We start from the raw sequence: 21316 nt of genomic DNA on the forward strand, positions 1-21316 counted from the left end.
ATGTCGTCCAAGACCCGATCATAGGATGCAGTTGGAACCTCCAGTGGGAGGGAGTCTACCCCAAATCCACCTCCTGTCCCTCCCACACTTGCCGAGGCGATTGCCGCCTTAGTGAATGCGACCGCGGATAATACCCGTTTTCTGAGAGAGATGGCGGGTCATCAGTTTCAACCACAAGGCGGGCGGGGTTATCAACAGGGCCCCATGAAACCTCTTACTTGGACTTTTTAGAGACACGTCCACCGCTGTTTGTTAAAGCCGAAGACCCGTTAGAAGCAGACGAATGGATTCGTGTTATCGAGCAAAAATTTGGACTTCTGCGCTGTTCTGAAACCCAGAAGCCTTTATTCGTAGCCCAGCAACTGCGCGGCCCTGCCAGCACCTGGTGGGGAAATTTCGTGGCCGTTCAACCGACCAATCATCAGATAACATGGGAAGAATTCAAGGTGGCCTTCCGCGAACATTATATACCAGAAGGTGTTCTTCACATGAAGCAAGAAGAATTTATGAAGCTGAAGCAAGGAGGGGATACTATTAATCAGTATCTCAATAAGTTCAATCATCTGTCGCAGTATGCAATTGATCAAGTAAACACCGATCTGAAAAAGAAGAATTGTTTTATGAGAGGTTTAAATGATCGACTGCAAAGAAAGATGGCAACCTGCTTAGATCTTACTTATGGAAGAGCTGTCAGTACAGCATTGGCAGTAAAAGCGAAGTATGCAGGCGCCGGAAAATCCAAGGGTTTTGGAGGAGACAGGCCTAGTCAGGGCCCAGTGAAAAGGCAACGGTTTATTATCCGACCTTCCAACTAGAATCGCTCTTTCCCTCGTCCACCCTCCTTCCCTTTTAAGCAGCCAATAATTATTCGTCCCAATAATGCCCCCACTGCATCAAGTCAGCCGGGTGCCCCAGGCACTCGATTCCCTGGTCTGCCTAGTTCATCGACTGGATGTTTCAATTGTGGCAAATCTGGGCATTTCATCAAGGATTGCCCTTATCCAAAGCAGAACCAGTCAAACAATCAGCAAGGATCTAGGAATTCATCTCAAGTCAAGGGAAATACTTCGGGCAAAAATACAAAGAAGACGGAACACATATATTATACGCAAGTGGCCACTACACCGGACGGAGAGCCAGTAATGATGGGTACGTTCCTTGTGGCCAATCATCCCGCAGTTATTCTCTTTGATTCTGGTGCTTCGCATACATTCATCAGCAAGAAATTTGTGGAGCAACATTGCATTTCATGCCATGAATCAAAAGAAGGGTTTAAAATTCACTCACCTAGGGGACAAATCTTTACTAGAGAAGTGGCCTATCAAGTGCCCGTAACATTGGCCGGACGGGACTTTCCTACTAATATGATCATTCTGAGAGGCCAAGACATAGATGTCATTTTGGGCATGAATTGGTTAGCCAAACATAAAGCAACCCTCAACACTGATCAGAGAACTATCAGGTTGAGTCATAATCAAGAGGAAATTCTTTTACCTATCCCCATTCCAACCAAAGCTACTGGCAGAGTTTATGAAGCCACTATACCGGAAATCAAGGATATTCCGGTAGTATGCGAGTTTCCCGATGTCTTTCCAGAGGATTTGCCTGGATTGCCACCTGAAAGGGATGTAGAGTTTGTAATTGAGTTGAAGCCCGGTACGGCTCCCATTTCTCGAAGATCGTACCGTATGCCTCCGAATGAGTTGGCAGAATTGAAGATTCAATTACAAGATCTACTTGAGAAAGGGTTCATCAGGCCAAGCTCGTCACCATGGGGTTGTCCAGCCATATTCGTCAAGAAGAAGGATCAAACTTTACGGATGTGTGTGGATTATCGACCCCTGAATGAGGTTACTATCAAGAACAAGTACCCTCTTCCGAGGATTGACATTTTATTTGATCAACTGACCGGGGCGAGGGTATTCTCCAAGATTGATCTCAGATCGGGCTATCATCAGATCCGTATTCGGCCCGAGGATATACCAAAGACCGCATTCACTACGCGGTATGGATTATTTGAATACCTGGTAATGTCTTTCGGATTGACAAATGCTCCTGCCCACTTCACGTATTTGATGAACTCGGTATTCATGCCCGAGTTGGACAAGTTTGTGGTGGTCTTCATTGACGATATTCTAATATATTCCAAGAATGAAGAGGAGCATGCTCAACATTTACGGATCGTGTTAACGCGCCTAAGGGAACATCAGTTATATGCCAAGTTCAGCAAATGCGCATTTTGGCTGGAGGAAATTCAGTTTCTGGGACATGTTCTATCTGCCAGGGGGATTGCGGTAGATCCCAGCAAAGTCAAGGACATTTTGGAGTGGAAACCCCCAACCACTATTCATCAAGTCCGAAGTTTCCTTGGATTGGCTGGATATTACCGCTGATTTATACCAGATTTTTCTAAGCTTGTGAAGCCAATCACAAGTTTATTGAAGAATGATATTAATTTCAATTGGTCTTCCAAGTGTAATGAAGCTTTTGAACAATTGAAAACATTATTAACCACTGCTCCGGTATTGGCTCAACCGGATATCACTAAGCCCTTTGATGTGTATTGTGACGCATCAGGCAGTGGCCTCGGCTGTGTGTTAATGCAAGAAGGCCGAGTAATTGCGTATGCTTCAAGGCAGTTGCGCCAACATGAGGAGCATTATCCAACTCATGATCTGGAGCTAGCTGCTGTGGTTCATGCCCTGAAGATTTGGCGTCATTATCTGCTGGGTAATATCTGTCACATTTATACAGATCATAAAAGCTTGAAGTATATCTTCACCCAGTCAGAATTGAATATGAGACAAAGGCGATGGCTTGAGCTTATTAAGGATTATGAACTGGAAATTCATTATCACCCAGGCAAGGCCAATGTAGTGGCAGATGCACTTAGCCGTAAGCTTTCCTGTCACTGTCTTACGGCAAAGACCTCTGACAATACATTATGTCAGGAGATGGAGAAGCTAAACCTAGGAATGGTCCAACAAGGAACCCTAAGTCAGCTAAAGCTTGAGTCAGTCCTTTTACAAAGGATAATGGATGCTCAAAGAAATAATGAGGGTATGAAACACATTCGTGAGAAGATAAGGGCTGGAAAAGCCAAATGTTTCAAAGAAGATGATCAAGGTATTATATGGTTTAATAACCGCATAGTGGTGCCGAAGAATGAAGTGGTCCGCCAGCAAATTCTTGATGAAGCACATCTTATTCGCTATTCTATTCATCCCGGAAGCACTAAGATGTACCAAGATCTGAAACAACATTATTGGTGGACGAAAATGAAGATCGAGATTGCACGCTATGTGGCTAGATGTGACACCTGCAGACGTGTCAAGGCCATACACTTGAAAGCTGCCGGTCCATTACAGTCTCTACCAATACCGACATGGAAATGGGAAGACATAAGTATGGACTTCATTGTGGGATTGCCCAGGACCGCAAAAGGGTATGACTCTGTCTGGGTTGTCAGTGATCGACTCACAAAGATTGCCCACTTCTTACCTGTTAAGGCAAAGTATTCAGTGGCCACTTATGCAGCATTATACATTGCCCGTATTCTCAGTTTGCATGGTATTCCGAAGACTATAGTGTCGGATCGTGGATCCCAATTCGTATCCAAATTCTGGGAAGAACTTCATAAATCCTTGGGTACCAAATTGCTCCACAGTTCGGCCTATCATCCTCAAACAAGTGGACAGACTGAGAGGGTTAATCAAATACTTGAAGATATGCTGCGGGCATGTGTTCTGGACTTCTCACAAAAATGGGATGAATGTTTTCCCTTGGCGGAGTTTTCATATAATAATAGCTATCAAGAAAGTATCAAGATGGCACCCTTCGAAGCTTTGTATGGACGACGATGTCGCACTCCGCTAAATTGGTCTGAACCTGGTGAAAGGTACTTCTTCAGGCCTGATATGGTGAAAGAAACCGAAGAAAAGGTTTAGAAAATAATTTATAATATGAAGAAAGCCCAAGCTCGTCAAAAGAGTTATGCAGACCGACGACGACAACCCTTATACTTTCTCGTGGGAGATTATGTCTACTTGAAAGTTTCACCAATGAAGGGTGTATCGCGTTTCGGGATAAAAGGGAAGCTTGCACCCAGGTACATTGGTCCATTCCCTATACTTGAGCAATGTGGACCAGTGGCGTATCGACTTCAGCTCCCCGAAACTTTGTCTGCTGTACATAATGTGTTCCATGTGTCACAATTGAGGAAATGTCTTCGGGTACCAGATCGAATCGTTGAGGTGACAGATGTTGTCCTTGAACCAGACTTGACATATTCCGAATATCCCCTTCGGGTCTTGGACCAAAAGGACAGGGTTACCCGGAGAAAAACTCTCAAGTTTTATAAGATACAGTGGAACCAACATTCTGAAAATGAGGCTACATGGGAAACTCAAGACTTTTTAGATAAGAATTTCCCAGGCTTTTTAGCCTCATGTAATTTGTAAAATGTGTTTAGTTGTTGTAATAAAAATTGAACCCCACACCACCCCTGCCTTGTACCAGAAATAAGGAAATAAGAATGTGACACATTTCCTTTTCCATTACTTACCCTAGGACTTTTAATCTCGGGACGAGATTCTTTTATGGGGGGAAGGATGTAACACCCCTGGTGTTACTGCAACTAAAACTTGAGCATGGCATCATAAACATTGGCATTGCATATGTTTGACACACCTAGAGTGCATTTACTAGGTAAAAATTTCAAACAAGTTGTATTGTTATAGCATTTTGCAAATAGAACCCTGGATAGGGAACTTAACCCTAAATAGGGATGTAAGGGGGTAAAACCTAACCCAAGTTGAGAAAACCTAAAAGCTTTAGGGGAATAGTCATAAAATGTTCCCAAAAATGAACTTGAATCACATTTATACCCCTGAGATACCAAAAACCCCATTTGAACCCTAGAAAACCCTAAGTCCAAACCCTAGGGGCCTATGTGCAAAAACAGTACACATTTGGACTAAAGTGTAAAAACTACAATATTAAGGCATATTAAGTCCTTTGGTTCACAAATGTGTGAATTTGCAAGTTAAACCCTAAGTTTTGGGTCTATTTGCAAAAATCACCTCTTAAGTCCTATATAGCCTAAGTCTGAATTTCAGAGTTATGAGTTCAACTTGTGAGCTTTGTAACTTTCAAATTTTAGGGTTTTTGCCCTAGGTCACCACATCAAACTTGTAGACCAAACAAAGGTGAACAACTTTGCTTAAGAGTGTAAGCATAGTTGTTAAGAGAAATTAGGAGATAATTAAGCCCAAAGTTGGACTGTCAGGCTGATAAAGTCTGAATTTCAAACTGACACTGGCCTGGACCCAAGTTTAAGAGCTATTTCAACTATGATCTAGTAAGAATCTACCTAGGGTTGCTATAGCAAAGATGGAGATGGTATATTGCTCTACAATTTTGCTGTAGAGTATTGATCATGTTGCCATATAAGTTTGAGAGAAAAATCAAGCTCAAAAACGGTCTGTCAGGTTATCTGAATGCAGTTCTCCATGGTACAGTACCAGGATCAGATTAGATCGCCCGCGCGGGACTCTCACCACCGACGACTGATCTTCGCCATGATTCGCGCCACCGCCGTTGTGATTCACGTCGCCGGTGACCAGATAAGGCCGTCCGGTAAAAGCCATGCGCTGGACGCCACTCCGGTGACCCCCCACCGTACTTCCCCTCTGCCTTGCGGCTTGAGCAGATAAGCTCGCCGGTGAACAGCCGTCTTCCGGCCGTGTGTCACGTACTTGAGCCCCTCCACCGCATCGCCGTGAACCCTTGTGCCTCTGCGTGGCTCGTCGGAGTGACTGCCGCGGTAGATGCCACAGATCCACGTGCGCTAGTGCCCTTCCTTTCCTCCGACCGCCGCGCATCGTCATCCAAATTCCCGGCCACCGCCGTTGAGCCCTATAAATTGAAGTCCCCACCAGCCCCGCAAGATCGTCACCCACCCAGCCACCGAGAATCGTTAGCAATCGTTCGCCAGAGCTCGTGAATTTCGAATTCTCCCCAAACTGGTCTCCGCCACCGCATGATCAAGCTCGCCGTGGCCAGCTCGATTCAGGTTAGCCCAAGTTCCTCTGCTGCTTGTTCTAGAATCCTTAGGTACCCCGCAAACCCCTCGACCCCTTTAATTGAACCAGACCGCCAGGGATCACCGGGAACGCGTACCATTGTCCTCATCGTCCGCGGTTCACGTGGACAGAGCTTGATAGCTTACCAATTGTGAAATTAAGTTAGGGGAATCGTTCGGGGAGGGTTCAATCCGGTGTACGTCGCTCGGGAGCACCGGTCGTTGCGTAAATCCACCGGCACAACCTCACCGTAGTTCATCCTCCGCGCTGCTGTCATCGTGGACCTCCCCATGCGAAGGAATAGAACCCGGAGGGCTTTTCTGCAAACCGTCAGTGACTCAAGAAAACAGTAACTAAACCCACCTTAAGTTAGCCAAAACACCGAGGCCCTTTTCGCAAAACAGCCAGCGCGGGCGCGGACGCGCGCGCGGTTCCGCGTGGACCTGGGCCGCTTGGGCTAAAACCAGCCCAACACTATTCAATCTTTTTCCTTTTCTTTTGCAGTAGAACTTTAGAAATCTATAGAAAATTGTAGAAAAATCCTAAAATTGTCAAACCAATTTTCCTAGACTTCTTATTTTCCATAGTATTTAATAAAAATAGTTTCATGATTTTTAGATTACATAAGGAATTTTGAGGCATTTAAACTAGCTTAAACCATTAGTTCTGGATTTTTAGAAAATAAATGGTAATCCCACAATTGCCCAAACTTTTTATATGAGCTCTACACATTAGTTAGAAGCCTTGGGTAGAGTTTGGGTTGATTTAGACCTTGTTTGATAACTAGAACCCAAAACCCCACCCCCCTGCCCTTTGAACTCCTTTACTGACTCCGAAAACCCTAAGTTCTCGGAGTTCCGTGAAGGAAAATTGTATTCAAGACCTTAGATAATAAATTATTTTTATCTTTGCACTCTCATAAGCATTACATGGCATTCATTCTTACATACATATATATGGTTATGTTTAGAAAACGAAGAAGAGATCGAAGTGACTGAAGAGAAGGCACCACCACCTTTGGAATCTCAAGCAGGGACTTGTCTCTACTTTGACATCTGCGGACCTGAGCCTGACTCACCTACTAACGAAGGCAAGCCCCGGTGCATTTGCCACCTTCCTTGTTATTTTTAAAATCTTTCTCACTTGCTTGCTGCATTAGGTAATAGGAGTTGATTGCTTAAACAATTCCTGCATTACCTTCCTTGATCTTTGATTTCCTTCCTTGAAACCCTGTTTTTACAAAAGGTTTTTACTATGCTTAATATTGCTCTAGCAAAACAAAAGGTTTTGGTTTACAAAAGATGATTGGCAAAGTGGGTGGTATGTTTTGAAAATAAAACTTGATGGTGGATCCATCATGGCCATGATGGGTTCAGCATCGGAAAAGATGTACCTCTATCAGGTACCAAGTTTTTGGTTTTAAATAATTAAGCTGAGACCGGGCGGGTGACTTGCACGAGAAGAGAGTCTCGGTGTAGGTTAAGGACCGTGTCGATGTAGGCTTGCTGACCGAGGACCCTTTAACAGGTCACATGCCTCGTCATGGGTAAGCCTTGCCTCGGGCAGACTAAGGCCAGAATAAGATAACACGAAATGGGCGTGGAGCGGTGGCGGTAGTAGCGTGTACCCTCCATAGCAAGAGGTTGAACGGTGGTGTATCTGTGCTCTCGGTTTGTGTGAACCTGATCTGGTCTTAAGAACCCCGGTGGCGGGTTGACATATGCAAGGGTTAAGTGCTACATATGTCGTGTGATTAGAGATCCTCAGCTGAGTATAATCGATTCGGATCGCCGTACCTTCGCGGTTATGAAGACTTGGTCACTGCCCTATACGTAGAAAACCAGTAAAGATGAAGGACTTGTTAAGAAACTGGCTAGTGTAGGACAAGTGTTTGAACTAGGGTAGAAAGAACTCTAAATGCAGGTAAGTTTACCTAACCGGAAAATAAAATTGGATTTTTAAGGATCCACTCTTAGTAAGCATTTATGCAAAACAGAGTCTTTGATCTTGAGATACCTTACCTTGACTCCCTTATAACCAGCATACCCTTGAGAGTCTTTTCTTTAGTCGGGTAAGACTTGCTGAGTAATTCCATACTCAGGGTTTATTCCCCCGTTGTTTTAGGTGAAGAAGCAGCAAACTTTTGTTGCTTTTGTACCAAGGTGGTTCCGCATGAAGAAAAACAAGAGTGAAGCTGCGGGAGGACATGGTCCTCCATAAAACCTTTTATGTAAAAACTATCGGGAGGAGTTTTTGCCTGCCTTGGTGTTGTAATAATACTACTCAGCACTCGTTTTATAACTCTGGTCTGTAATAAGTAACTTGATCTTACTTTCTAAATAAATGTAAGTTGATGTAATCGCTTCCGCATTTCTATATCTTCGATGTTCTGTAATGTCTGCAAGATGGGTGAAGCATTCCTGGAAAGGTAAGAAGAAGATACCGAACTTGTCAAGTGATTCAGGAACATCTACAGGGTTGTCTGATGTCTGTTGGACCAGGAAAATTGTAGGTGGGCCTAATAAATTGGGAGGTTCCGTCACACTAAAGTTTGGTCTATTTAAAATCTTTGCGTGTGTACAGCCAGCCTTCAAAAATGCTGCGGCTGTACCATGAGAAGCTAGCAGGGCACAAAAGTCTCCATGCTCGGCTATTACTTCCTCGAGCGCTTCTACTTCACCCTCGATATGTTCGAAGGTGCTAGAAATGTTTTCGGCCGAAGGAGTAAATTTTTCGGCGCTGGCCCCAACCGAGTTAAAAACCTTCTTTAGTTGCTGTACACAGCGGCTGCCAAAACCCAGACACATGTTCCGAAGCTCTTCCAAAGATTGTTTCAGCTTCGAATTTTCAGCAGCTTCAGCTTCATATTTTGCTCGCAAGTTTTTTCCTTTCCTATTCAAAGCTCTCCGACTTCTGCAGGAGTTCCTTGTTTAATCTAATATTCTCGGACTACGCTTCTGCAAGGGAACCATCCACTGCTTGGATTAGGAAATCCTTCTTTTCAAGAGAGGCTTTGTGTTCTTTGATTTTGTTTTCCAGACCCTCGATTATAATTTCATTCTTCTTATCTTCGAGGTCCTATTGCATTTGCAGCGCTTTACTCAGCAGCATACTCTGTACAGAATATACCCTCATCAGCTAACTTCATTGATTCAAACAAATAATAAAATTTTGTTTTATTATAAGAATCTTAACTTAAAGTTGGAATAAAATAAACTACCGACAATATGTTGTCGTCGGTAGCTGCTAATATCGGCTTCAAGCTTCAGAAAACCGACACTCTTTGATAGAGTGCCGATTACCTTTGCCCCGATACGATCACGAACACATCCCAAGGCCTCTTCATTGATTCCACCAAAGAGCATGGCTCCTGGCTGGTAGCCACAGGAAATGCCGTATTCCTGTAGCTCCTTCTTTTCAGTCTCAGATAGTTCCTGACCGATCAGGTTCCGAAGCTCAAAATCTTCCTCAGCCGAAGCAACTTCGGCAATCTTTTTTCCTTTGTCAGGCTCTAGGGCCATGACCTGTTCCGCAGCTGCAGCTGTTTCTTCTATGGCCATATCCAATAACAATTTATCAATTCTAGATAAGGTAGCCTCCAGGTTGGTAGCTTCGGTGGCAGCTGCAGCTTTGGCAGGGGCCTCGGTACTTGCATTGGGTGCTATCTTAGATACCGAGGCCGAAGGAGGCGTCTTTTCAATAGCTTGCATCACGCTACCAATCCTCTGCTTCTTCAGCCCCTCTACTTTCTTTGTAGCCGAAGGTTCTTGTTTCTTCTAAAAAAGCTTCGTCAGATGCGGTCCTAGAAGACTTAGCAGCTTGATAGGTAAAGATTCGGTCATTACCTTTAAAATCTCTTCTACTTCGGCAGTGGGAGGTGTTGAAGGAGTTTCCTCTTCCACCTCAGTCACCTTCGGCTCTGGACTTGCAGCCTTTCTCTTCTTCAAAATCGCCGCTTTCGGCTTGGGACTGGATTTTCTCTTCTTCAAGGTTTTTTCATCCTCCTTCACCATTCTGGCAGCTTGCCTGCTCAGAACACTAACAACCCTCTTTCTCTTTGTCCCTTCGGCACCCTTGCTGAGTCACTCATAATCAGGGTATTCAAAATTTAAAGCGTCCATTACTCGGTTCAATCTTCGTTTTGGTCGGGTGCCGAAGGCTGCAGTCATTAATTGATCTTCTTTTTTGGTGTAGTTTCCCAAAATTTCATTGCACATTGTCTCAATCATTTCTAGCCACTCTTGGCAGGGCCCCTTGAACTGCTTCTCAAACTTAAAGCGATAAGGCAATCGCACAAGCTCAAGTGTTTTCTTTGTTCCCTTTAACTTCGGCATGCTAAATTCACTTAACGCTGGAGACGTCCTGTTAGCCAAGTATTATTGAACTAAATCTCTCGTGCTGATCTGCTCAGCCACCACCTTGAATTCTGATACAAATAGTTGGCATGCTGACCCTGGCTTCATGTTGCACAAAGGTCTGGTCATTCCGAAGCTCAAAGCCAGTGGGCACATGACCATCGTCATCAGTTTCCCCCTTTTCTTTTCATTGGCCTTGATATAAAACCATTCGCTTTTCCAGCCGGTTGGCCACTTGGTACGATAGCTGAGGACCGGAGCCTTCGTATCTTTGCGATATGCGAAGTTATAACAGCCAAAATTTTCATGCAGCCCGTCTGCTCTGGCCTTCGTTTGGTAATGCAGCTCATGCACTCGGCAAAATGCTTCAGCATCTGGGTTCATCCCTTGGCTTCAAAGGGCCCAGATGTAGATACTGAGCCTAACGATAGCATTAGGGGTCAGCTGATGAAGATAAATTTCAAAATTCTTCAACACTTCTCCTATCATCTCGTTAAGAGGGAACCGTAGTCTGGCTCTAAAAAAACTCTTGAAAACAATTACTTCATCATCTTTCGGTGTTGGGGTGGTCTCTTCTTTGGCAAATCAAATCAGTTTCTGTTCAGCTTCTCCGAAGTAACCCAGCTTCATCACCATGGGCACGTCGACTTCAGACACAGTAGATTTCTCAAAATCCAAGTGGCTGGGTTTTGATGGGATCATAATGCTATAATCTTCCTCTTCTTCATCAGCATTTTCTTCTTCAATATCAGCCTGCTCAACTTCGGTAGCAGAAGTACCTTCGTCAACGATTCCCTCTGTCACAACTAAGCCCGATTGTCTCAAGACTTCGAAAATCAGAGCTGTCTCGGTGGCCTCGATCTCTTCTCCTTCATGAGTTACCCTTGCGGTCGAGCGTACTCTGGCCATCTGATGGATCTTTTGAGGTTTTTACGAAGTTGATGTCTTTTACAATTTTTTTGACGAAGCTCTCTTTTTTGATGAAGCGAATTCAAGATGATGGTTCGCTCGAGAATGCAATGAAAAAGCTTTGGCTATGGTTAAATTTTTCAACAGCGCAACAGTGCAATGGCAATGAATGTTGTGGTAACTCCACACCTACCCGTCTGTTTATATAGTGTTGCAGGTGGGAAGATGAATCGCCAAGTCGCTCGCATCCGCTGAATAGTCGCCCACACCCGCTGAACGATGGACCACTTGGCGCCTGGGAAGAGAATCACTAGATCGATCGTACCCGCTGCGTGGTGGGCCACCTCGCGCTCAAAATATTTTAATCGTTTCTCAGCAATGAGCTCAGGGAAGGTGTTTTTCGGACCTTCGGCATTCCAAAGCTTTTGAGATTTTTTCACGGATCAAGCTCGTTACGAAAAACGATCTAGCACCACAAAGGGGCTACTGTTGGGGGCCTGCTTCATTGTCGAAGGTCCTCTAAGCAAGTTGGCACAAGCAGACATAGCATGAAGGTACAGGCCAAAGCTGCGATCCAGGGAGCTTCGACATAGTGACATGCCTTGAGACGAAGGGCTGCATCGACCTAAAGAGGAAAAGACTGATCAACCAAGGATAGTTTGTGTCATGTTTATAGTCACTTATCGAGGGCATGAATGTAATCTCTACCAGGCTGCGTCCTGTGCCTATAAATAGATGAACAGTAACCCTGTACTGTTCACGCTGACTTGTATTCACTTGCACGTCACACTTGGATTTTTGCCTTCTGTCAAGCCGAAGGTATAAATGTAATTCAATATTGTTTATTTTCATTCATGATGCTATATTAATGATGTCATATGATTATTCATGATGCTTCTCATGTTTCATATGTTCCTACTTTCATTATTATATACTGAGATGATGAAGGTATGTCCTTCATAACCTTCATCTGAAGATCATTATATCCTAAGGGAGATAATGCTTCGAAGGACGAAGGTCTTTATCCATTAATATTTTGTGTTGCCTTGTTCTTAATCCATAGCATTTGAGAACAAGTCCCCAATACTAAGGTCGAGCCTCTCTTAAGAGTTATTCTTTATTAATCATGGAGAACATAGTACAATTAGGCATGTATGCCTAAGGATAAAAGCGACGTAGTTGTTCTATGTTCCACGCATTGTTGTAGACTTCTCCTTCCTCGTTGCAGAGCTTGTATGTTCCTAGCTTCAGCACCTTGGCGATGATGAAGGGTCCTTCCAAGAGAGGTGTGAGCTTTTGACGTCCTTGGTTATCTTGTCGTAGCCAAAGCACTAGGTCACTGTGGGGGACAGATATCCCCCGGGTCCACTAGAAGGCAAGAAGGCCTCGCGAGAGGCTTTGGGCCTGTTATCTCGCGAGGCCATCCCTTCGTGGGCCAGGGGAGGACTACTAGCGGAATGGGCCGACGTGGAAAGAAGCAGGCTCAGGCCCAAGCAACTCGTCAGACTCGAGCGCTATTCGTAGCGTTCGCCCGACTTTCCCGCGTGCAGTGCCCTTGAATATCGGAATGGATTAAAGATAAGTCGACGAGATTATAGGAAGATAAGTTCAGTCGGTTCACTATTATTTAGGTATACATCATCATCACATACACATGTAGTGCCCCACGGTCAAGTATATAAGGCCTAGGGGGTACCCCATCATTTCCATCAACCACCTACCTATCTCATTAGCTTTTCTCCACACTGGAGACCTCTCTTGTAACCTACCACATAAAGATCCACACCAGGAAGTAGGGTATTACGCCTCTCCAAGCGGCCCGAACCTATAGAAAACTGTCTATCGTCTCTCGTGCATCTCGCACGAACCATTGAGTTACAGTCAATGACGCCGTCCTACCCAAAAGCACCTCGAGGGGTAACCCTGGGTGTGCGGTCGGATTCCAAACGCCGATAGCTAGCGCGCCAGGTAGGGGTTGTCATTGACCCAAGCTAGCTCAATGGCCGTCACTTCCCAGTGCAAGATCGCTCTTCGCCCTGGATCCATATTCTGCTTCGGGACAATCTTGTCTGTGGCAGATGAGAAGGGAATTCTGCACCGCATAGCAGATCCACAGGAGAAGAAACTTTCCTTGGAAATCCCCAGGAAAGCCAGAACAAGACAACGGACAGCGCAACCTCCTGTGCCTCAGGCGAAGACTACTTCTTGCAAGCCGAGAACCGGGAATGTACTTGCCCGGAGAACTCTGCTGCCCACTTCACCCACAAAAGAGTGGACACGGATTACAAGGAAGAGAGAAGCAAGCGTTCCTAGAAAGGGAACGGAGCTCCGCCGAGTTATCTTTCCATCACCTTCGCCCTCAAAGAAGGACGGAAAGGAACTCGCCACCACAGTAACTCCTTTCTACCCCTCTTCATCGGGGGGGGGGGGGAGATTGGAGTCGTCTCCCATCTCCAACAACGAACCGGCTGTGCAAGGGGAAGAGCCTCCCCAGCGAGAAGCTCGGCGACGAAGGAACAGACGCTGGAATATTCGGCGACATCACGAGGCTGGGGAACAGGACCCAGCGCAGCCCGTATCTTGAGATGAAGTTTCAGAGACAGGAGAAACCCCCGATGAGCGAGCATACCGAGAAAGGCGGAATTCTCGCCGCCATGATCGACAACAAGCTTAGGATTGAGATCAAGAACAAGCTGAGCATGGCGCAAGGATACGCCGAGAGAATCCTCTCTTTCCCGAAACCTGAACCCTGACTTTGCTCGTGCAATGAACACGCCGAGCGAAGTCGGAGGAGTGCTGGCTCATATAGCTGATGGCCTCCCACTGACTCCGGATGCTGAAGGCTATCGAGTATCCACGGCTGCTTACTCGGGCAGCTAACCACCTTCTGCCTATTGCTCATCCCCCGAACGACCTGTGACACGCCATCAATAGTCGGCAGGACGCACGGATCTCCATCAATGCTTCGCGCGACCGACAACATGAAAACGAGATAAGGCACCAAGAAGAGTATGACCAGGACCATGACGTCTCGGCTTGAAGCCACACCACCCGAGTTGAATCGGCTATGGCCTCAACTAGTGGCCCGATCCGGGGGCAGTCAAGACAACACATCGCCGACTCCCCTCCCTAGGACCGACACCATGAACATCGACAGGAAGACACATGTGGGGTATTCGCGGTTACTCCACGTCTCCGGGCCATCCAGTGCCCCCCTAACTTCAAAGTCTCCAACATCGACAAGTACGAGCCTAAGCAGGACCCGGGGGGCTGGTTGGCCGTCTACACAACAGCCACCCGGGCCGCTAGGGCAACAGAAGATGTGATGACAGCATACTTGCCCATCGTCCTTGGGCAAGATGCGCTGCAGTAGCTACGACATCTGCCACGACACTGCATCGATGATTGGAGCGACTTCAGTCGGTGTTTCATTGCCAACTTCCAATCCCTCTCTGACAAGCTGGCACAACCATGGGACCTCAAATCCATCAGGCGCCAGGGGGATGAAACACTTTGGTCATACCTCAAAAGGTTTCAGACCATGAGAAATCGCAACCCCGAAGTCACTGAGGCAGCGGTGATTGAAGATTTCTATCGGGGATCCAATGACTCGGCTTTCGTCCGAGCCATACTACAAAAAGCACCGACCACCTCCGAACAGCTATTTCGAGAAGCGGATCTCTACATCACCACTGACGAGCGGGCCTAGGACCTCATCGGAGGAACGAAGCCTACATCGCCGGCACCACGACGCGAACCAGCAACCTGATAGGCGCTAGGAGAAAAGGCCACGCGAGGAGGTACATGACGCTGGACCACCCGTCGCTCGAGCCCGGGGTACACCACGCGGACGTAAGCGGACACTAGAAGACATCCTCAACGCCTAGTGCCCATACCACAAAGACATGTGCCACACCCTATAGAACTGTAGGGACTTCAAGCACTCTGTTGGACACGACCGACCGTTCCAGCCTCTACCACCTCCCCCACCACGAGGAGGGTCTGGCGAGCCCAAGCAGCCTCAGCAACAAGAAGGGGAGGGGGTGGAGCATTCCCAGCATTGACAGGGAGGTCAATGTCATCTTCGGAGGACACAGGTCTCAGGAGAACAGAAGACAATAGAAGCTCAATGACCGGCAGGTCCTAGCAGCAACCACTAGTGCCCCAGCTCCTTATCGGTGGTCAGAGCACGTGATAACCTTCAGCCGGGCGGATCAGTGGCTCAACTTTGATCACCCCAGCAAGTACTCGCTCCTCGTTGATCCGGTGATCCGAGAGAGCAGGGTAAAGAAAGTATTAGTGGACGAGGGAAGTAGTATTAACATTACCTTCCCCCGGACACTCCTGGCCTTGGGGTTTGCACTCAAAGACCTCACCGAGTCAGATACACCCTTCTTCGACATAATGTCAACCAAAGGAGAGTACCCACTCGGACACATCTACATGCCCATCACCTTTGGACTCTGGAGAACTACAGAACCGAGTTCCTGAGGTTCGAGGTGGCACGTTTCGACTGCGGATAAAACGCCATCATCGGCAGGCCAGGACTGGCAAAGTTCATTGCCATTCCGCACTATTCCTACATGATATTGAAGATGCCAGGACCGCAAGGAATCATCACTGTGCATGCTAATTTCCAAGGCGCCACAGAATGCTTTCGGGGAGCCATCCAAGCAGCCCTTACTACTGGACCCCCGACGACTTCCTCCATGCAGGCGGACACAAAGCCTGAGGAAGACCTCGCAATACTCACGAACGAAGTTCAAGCCGTGACCTCTATGCGGCCGACTGAGGAGACCAAGAGGATCAACCTGGGATTTGCCGATGAACGCAAGACTGCCATCATCAGCTCTAGCCTTGACGACAAATAGGAAAGTGCGCTCGTCCGGTTCCTGCAAGATAACCGAGGCGTATTCGCATGGCAACCTGCGGATATGCTAGGAGTCCTGAGAGAACTAGTCAAGCACAAATTGAAGGTCTATCCTCAAACAAGGCCGATTCGACAGAAGCTGCGTCGTTTCACGCCTGATAAAAGAGAAGCTATTCGCGCCGAGCTAGCTCGCTTAGTGACTGCAGGGTTCATTAGGGAGGTACTACATCCCGAGTGCCTAGCAAATCATGTTCTTGTACTCAAAATGAATATAAGTGGATTGGCGCATGTGCGTCGACTATACTGATCTCAACAAGCACTTTCCAAAGGATCCCTTCGAGCTCCCTAGGATAGATTAGGTGGTTGATTCGACCGCTGGTTGTTCTATGTTGTCCTTCCTAGACTATTATTCTAGGTACCATCAGATCAGCTTAGCAAAGGAAGATGAGGAGAAGACTACTTTCATCACCCCATTTGGAGCTTTTTGCTACACCTCCATGCCGTTCGGCCTCAAGAACGTAGGAGCAACCTACCAGAGAGCCATTCAAACATGCTTAGCCGATCACTGGGGCAAGCGGGTGGAAGCATACGTTGTCTGCGTGCGTCGCGTGTGCCACTTACGCATGTCGCTCACCTTGCCGCACATCGTTCACACGTATCTTGCGTGTCGATGGCGTGGGTCGCATGACGTCTGCTCGTGATAATAAATTGTTTTTGCTCATAATCACTCATGTTAATAACAATAACTTATCAGGTCACACATTCTAATTAATTTATTTAATAGTTGCTCGACTAATGTTTATTAGATTAGTATTCCAATTAAATTAAATATATAATTGTCAACATGCGTTTTTATGAATAAATATTAGCATGGTTGATATTGACTTAAATACTTTTTATTTATTTGATACTTGTATAGTTTAAACACGACAACTAATTAGTTCTTCTCCGCCTGTCGCGTGGGTTGTTCCGCATGCGGTGGCATGCTGTTTCACGTGTCGTTCGCGTGCTGCATGTACGTCATCGTCGTTCGTTCGCGCGTTCGCGCCATATGTCTGGTTCGCGTGTTGTCGCGTGTTGTTCGCGCGCGTCGTCACGCGTCAGTCGCACATGGTCACGCGTTGTCGTGCGCGTTGTCCGTGTGCTCCTTCGCGCGTGCCGTTCAGCACGTGGTGACGTGCTGTTTCGCGCGTCGTAATTTCGCCTCGCTTAGAATCGTCATTTTTATTACTTATATAACTCACAACTGTTAGTGTAGCAGATTAATCAAACTAAATAGTAGATATAATTTATAATTGATAAGGTCGAATTAATTGTTAGCGTAAATACTTGTTTAGAGTAAACGCGATATCTTCCCGACCGTCGCTTCGAGTTTGATATTTCTTTTTCCTCGCGTGACCGTAGTAGCGCTCTCTATTTTGTTTTGCATGTTTTATTATGTTTTTATTTGAATGATGTAATATTCTTATGTATATATATGTTTGCTCGTTTGTGCCTGTTTGTATTCGCTGCGCGTCGCGAATAGATTGTGATCTGTTTCCGAGCTTCAAGGAATCGACAGTCAAGCTTCGGCGACCAAAAAATCAAACTCTTCGAGTTCTACGAGGCTGAAGATCCTGAGCATCTGTTTGGTAAAGGCAAGTGTCCTCTGACCTATTATGTCCTACATACTTATAATTCACTATCCCGCATTACTCAATTAAAACCTAAGGATTGACTAGCTTTGTATTTACCTTATCCGTGATTACCTTTTGGGTTATTATGGTTAGCTTCATGCATTTGCCTTAACTTAATCAATGAACATGATGTGAATATTTATGATACGATGATGTTATTATGATTATGTTCTTGTGATACTTTAGGGGTGTAAGGAAAATGGACCCCGGGTCATTTGGCTAATTGAGTTTTGGTGTTTGATGAACAACACAATCCGTGAACTAATGTATTTCCCAAGTGTTTGTGTGTTGTAGTTCACAAGATGCAAAGTGGATTGCACTGAGGCTCTGAGGATGCAACACCTCAAAGAAGACATTATAAGACTCATAGAAGACATTACAAAGTAATATTGAAGACACTTTATATATGCTAAGAGTCCAACACATCAAGAAGTAGAAGTGAGATACAAAGCTACAAAACAAAAGTGAAGTTGATAAAGTTGAGAGGAAGGGCTGACTGAATTGGAAGTGTTTCACAACATCAAATCTGTTCAAACTGACATGGCTTCAACTCTGAGATGTAGACAATTTTATAAGCTTTCTAAAAAGTCCAAGATCATCAAAATCGGAGTTCGGAGCTAAAAGTTATGCCCATAATACGAAGTCGGAATTGCTGAAAAACTGCAGTAGCATATGGGATGTCCGGTGCACACTGGCCTGTCCGGTGTGCCAAATTTGCTCAAACTGATATGGCTTCAACTCTGGGATGTAGAGAATTTCATAAGCTTTCCAAAAAGTACAAGATCATCGAAATCGGAGTTCGGAGCTAAAAGTTACGGCCAAAATACGACAAGCGGACATGGGCTGTCCGGTGCACACCGGACCGTCCGGTGCGCCATGTCCGGTGCGCCATCTTCGGAAGCTCAAACGGCTACTTTTAACGGCTAGTACACGTGGGATGTCCGGTGCACCACCGGACAGTCCGGTGCACCTGTCTGGTGCGCCGCAGAAAGCTGCAGAACTGCTTTCCAACGGCTATATTTAAGTTGGGGCCTATATATACTTCACCCAACCGGCCATTTGGAGGTGTGGGAGCCCAAGAAACATACCAAAGCATATTGTAGACATTTCCAAGTGCTCAAACACCCAAGTGCTTAATAGAATCACTCGGTGATTAGCGTAGGTGCTTTGTGAAGTGCTTAGGTTAGTTAGACCGCATTAGCGCTTGCTCTAGGTGAATCCTAGTTAGTTGAGTGAGTTTTGTAAAACCACACAACCCCTCGGCTCTTGCGTGAGTCGTTGTAATTGTACCGAGTGGGGCGAGAGTCTTGCGAGACCGTGACAACCGCGTTTGTGTCACGGCCGCCACCGTGTACCGGAGGGAACGAGGCCCGCGGCGTTTCGGCCGGAAGCTCGATAGTGGAGACGGCGGGGAGCGTCCGAGAGGAGCCAGAAGCGGAGCACCACTTGCGCGTGGAGAAGGCCCGCGGCTCTCTACGGAGTTACTCGACCGAGGTGCTTGGCCCTCGCGTGGGCTTCCCTTTGCGTAGGGGCACCAACGAGGATTAGTCGGGACCTTGCGTGGTTCCGGATACCTCGGTAAAAATACCGGCGTCATCCACGAGAGTTTGCTTCTCTACCTAGCTCTTTACTTTCCATATTTATATTAAGCATTTAAGTTTCAATCTTGTAGTCATACTTGTTTAGTGTAGATTGAAACTTAACCTTTGCGGTAGAGATAGCAACACTTAGACAAAACCTAGTTTGCACACTCTAGTTTGATTACTTGCAAAGGTTTTGCTCTAGGGATTTAATTGTGGCCTAGTTTAGTAAAAGTTTTGGAAGTCCTAATTCACCCCCCCTCTTAGGCGTCAACCGTTTCCTACAAGTGGTATCAGAGCCCGGTTTGGCTCATTTGAAACGCTTTAGCTTCACCGCTAAAAGAGCCGACGCTTTTTAGAGGAAGGGATGGATACCCATAGGCCACCACACTTCGACGGCACTAACTTCCCATATTATAGTGCTAGAATGGCTTGTTACCTAGAGGTTGTTGATCTAGGTGTTTGGAGAGTCACTCGTGATGGGATGAAACCCCTCAAGAATCCCGAGAAACCCACCACGAGTGAAGAAAAAGAAATTCATTTAAATGCTAGATCCAAAAATTGCTTGTATGAATCTCTTAGCATGGATATTTTCAATCAAGTATTTACCCTGAAAACTGCTAATGAGATTTGGCTAAAATTGCATGAGCTCCATGATGGCACATCCAATGTCCGTGAGCAAAAACATTGCCTAGTCTTAAATGAGTATAATTCTTTTGCTATGAAAGATGATGAGCTTGTTAGAGACATGTATTCTCGCTTGAATCTAATTATCAATGAGCTCAATTCTATTGGCATTAATAAGCTAGGTGATGCGGACATTGTGAGGAAGATTATCTCCCTGCTACCACAACAAAGATATGGGAGCATCATCACCATCCTTCACAACATGGAGGACTTAAGCAACATGACCCCGACCATTGTGATTGGGAAAATCGCGGCCTTTGAGATGTTGCGAAAAATGAGTCGGGGAGAGGAGCCAACTTCCTCAAGACCATATGCTTTTGCATGTGATGAAAGGAAGGGCAAAAAGAAGGCTTCCACTCCAAGTTCCTCAAGTGAAGAAGAGGAAGAAGAAGAAAGTGATGATGATGAAGATAATCAACCATGCACATCATCCTCCGAGGACGAAGAAACGATCCGACGCGTCGGAAAGGTAATGGGGATGATCCGCAAGATTAATCTAATGGGTGTGCCCCTGCAGGTCGAGGATCTTCTCTTTAACATTGACAGGAAAAAGCAAAGGAAGAGAGGATGCTTCGCATGTGGGGAGAAGGGTCACTTCAGGGACAACTGTCCAAATATGGCCAAACCCAAAAAGGAGAGGAGCAAAGGCAAGGCGCTAACAAGTGTTAGAACTTGGGATGATTCTTCAAGTGAAGATGAACCTCCAAGGACACGCAGCCACCGGTCCTCGTCACGATCATCACGGTCATCACACAAATGCCTTATGGCAAGAGGTAACAAAAGCATTACATCCTCTAGTGATGAAAGTAGTAGTAATGATGAAGGTGAGGGAAAGCCCTCTCTAGATGAGCTTGCGGAAGCCGTAGAATTTTTCCAGGATGTTTGCACTAAGCAAAAAGCTCAACTTAAATCTTTGAAAAATAAGTTGGTTAGCTCTCAAAATGATTACAAAGGTTTGCTAGAAAAATTTGAAACTTTTGCAAACTTAAATAGTGAGCTATCAACTAAAATTGAGCTATTAGAATCTAGTGCTCCATCCACTGCTACCGATGATAGCCTTATTAAAAAGAATGAAAAACTTAAGACTAAGTTAGCTAGCTCCCAAGAAGCTATTGAAAATTTGCTAGAGAAAATGGAAATTCTTAGCATACACAAT

The sequence above is a fragment of the Zea mays genome, chromosome 7 (genome assembly GCF_902167145.1).
Source record: "Zea mays cultivar B73 chromosome 7, Zm-B73-REFERENCE-NAM-5.0, whole genome shotgun sequence".
In the NCBI taxonomy this organism is placed as follows: domain Eukaryota; kingdom Viridiplantae; phylum Streptophyta; class Magnoliopsida; order Poales; family Poaceae; genus Zea; species Zea mays.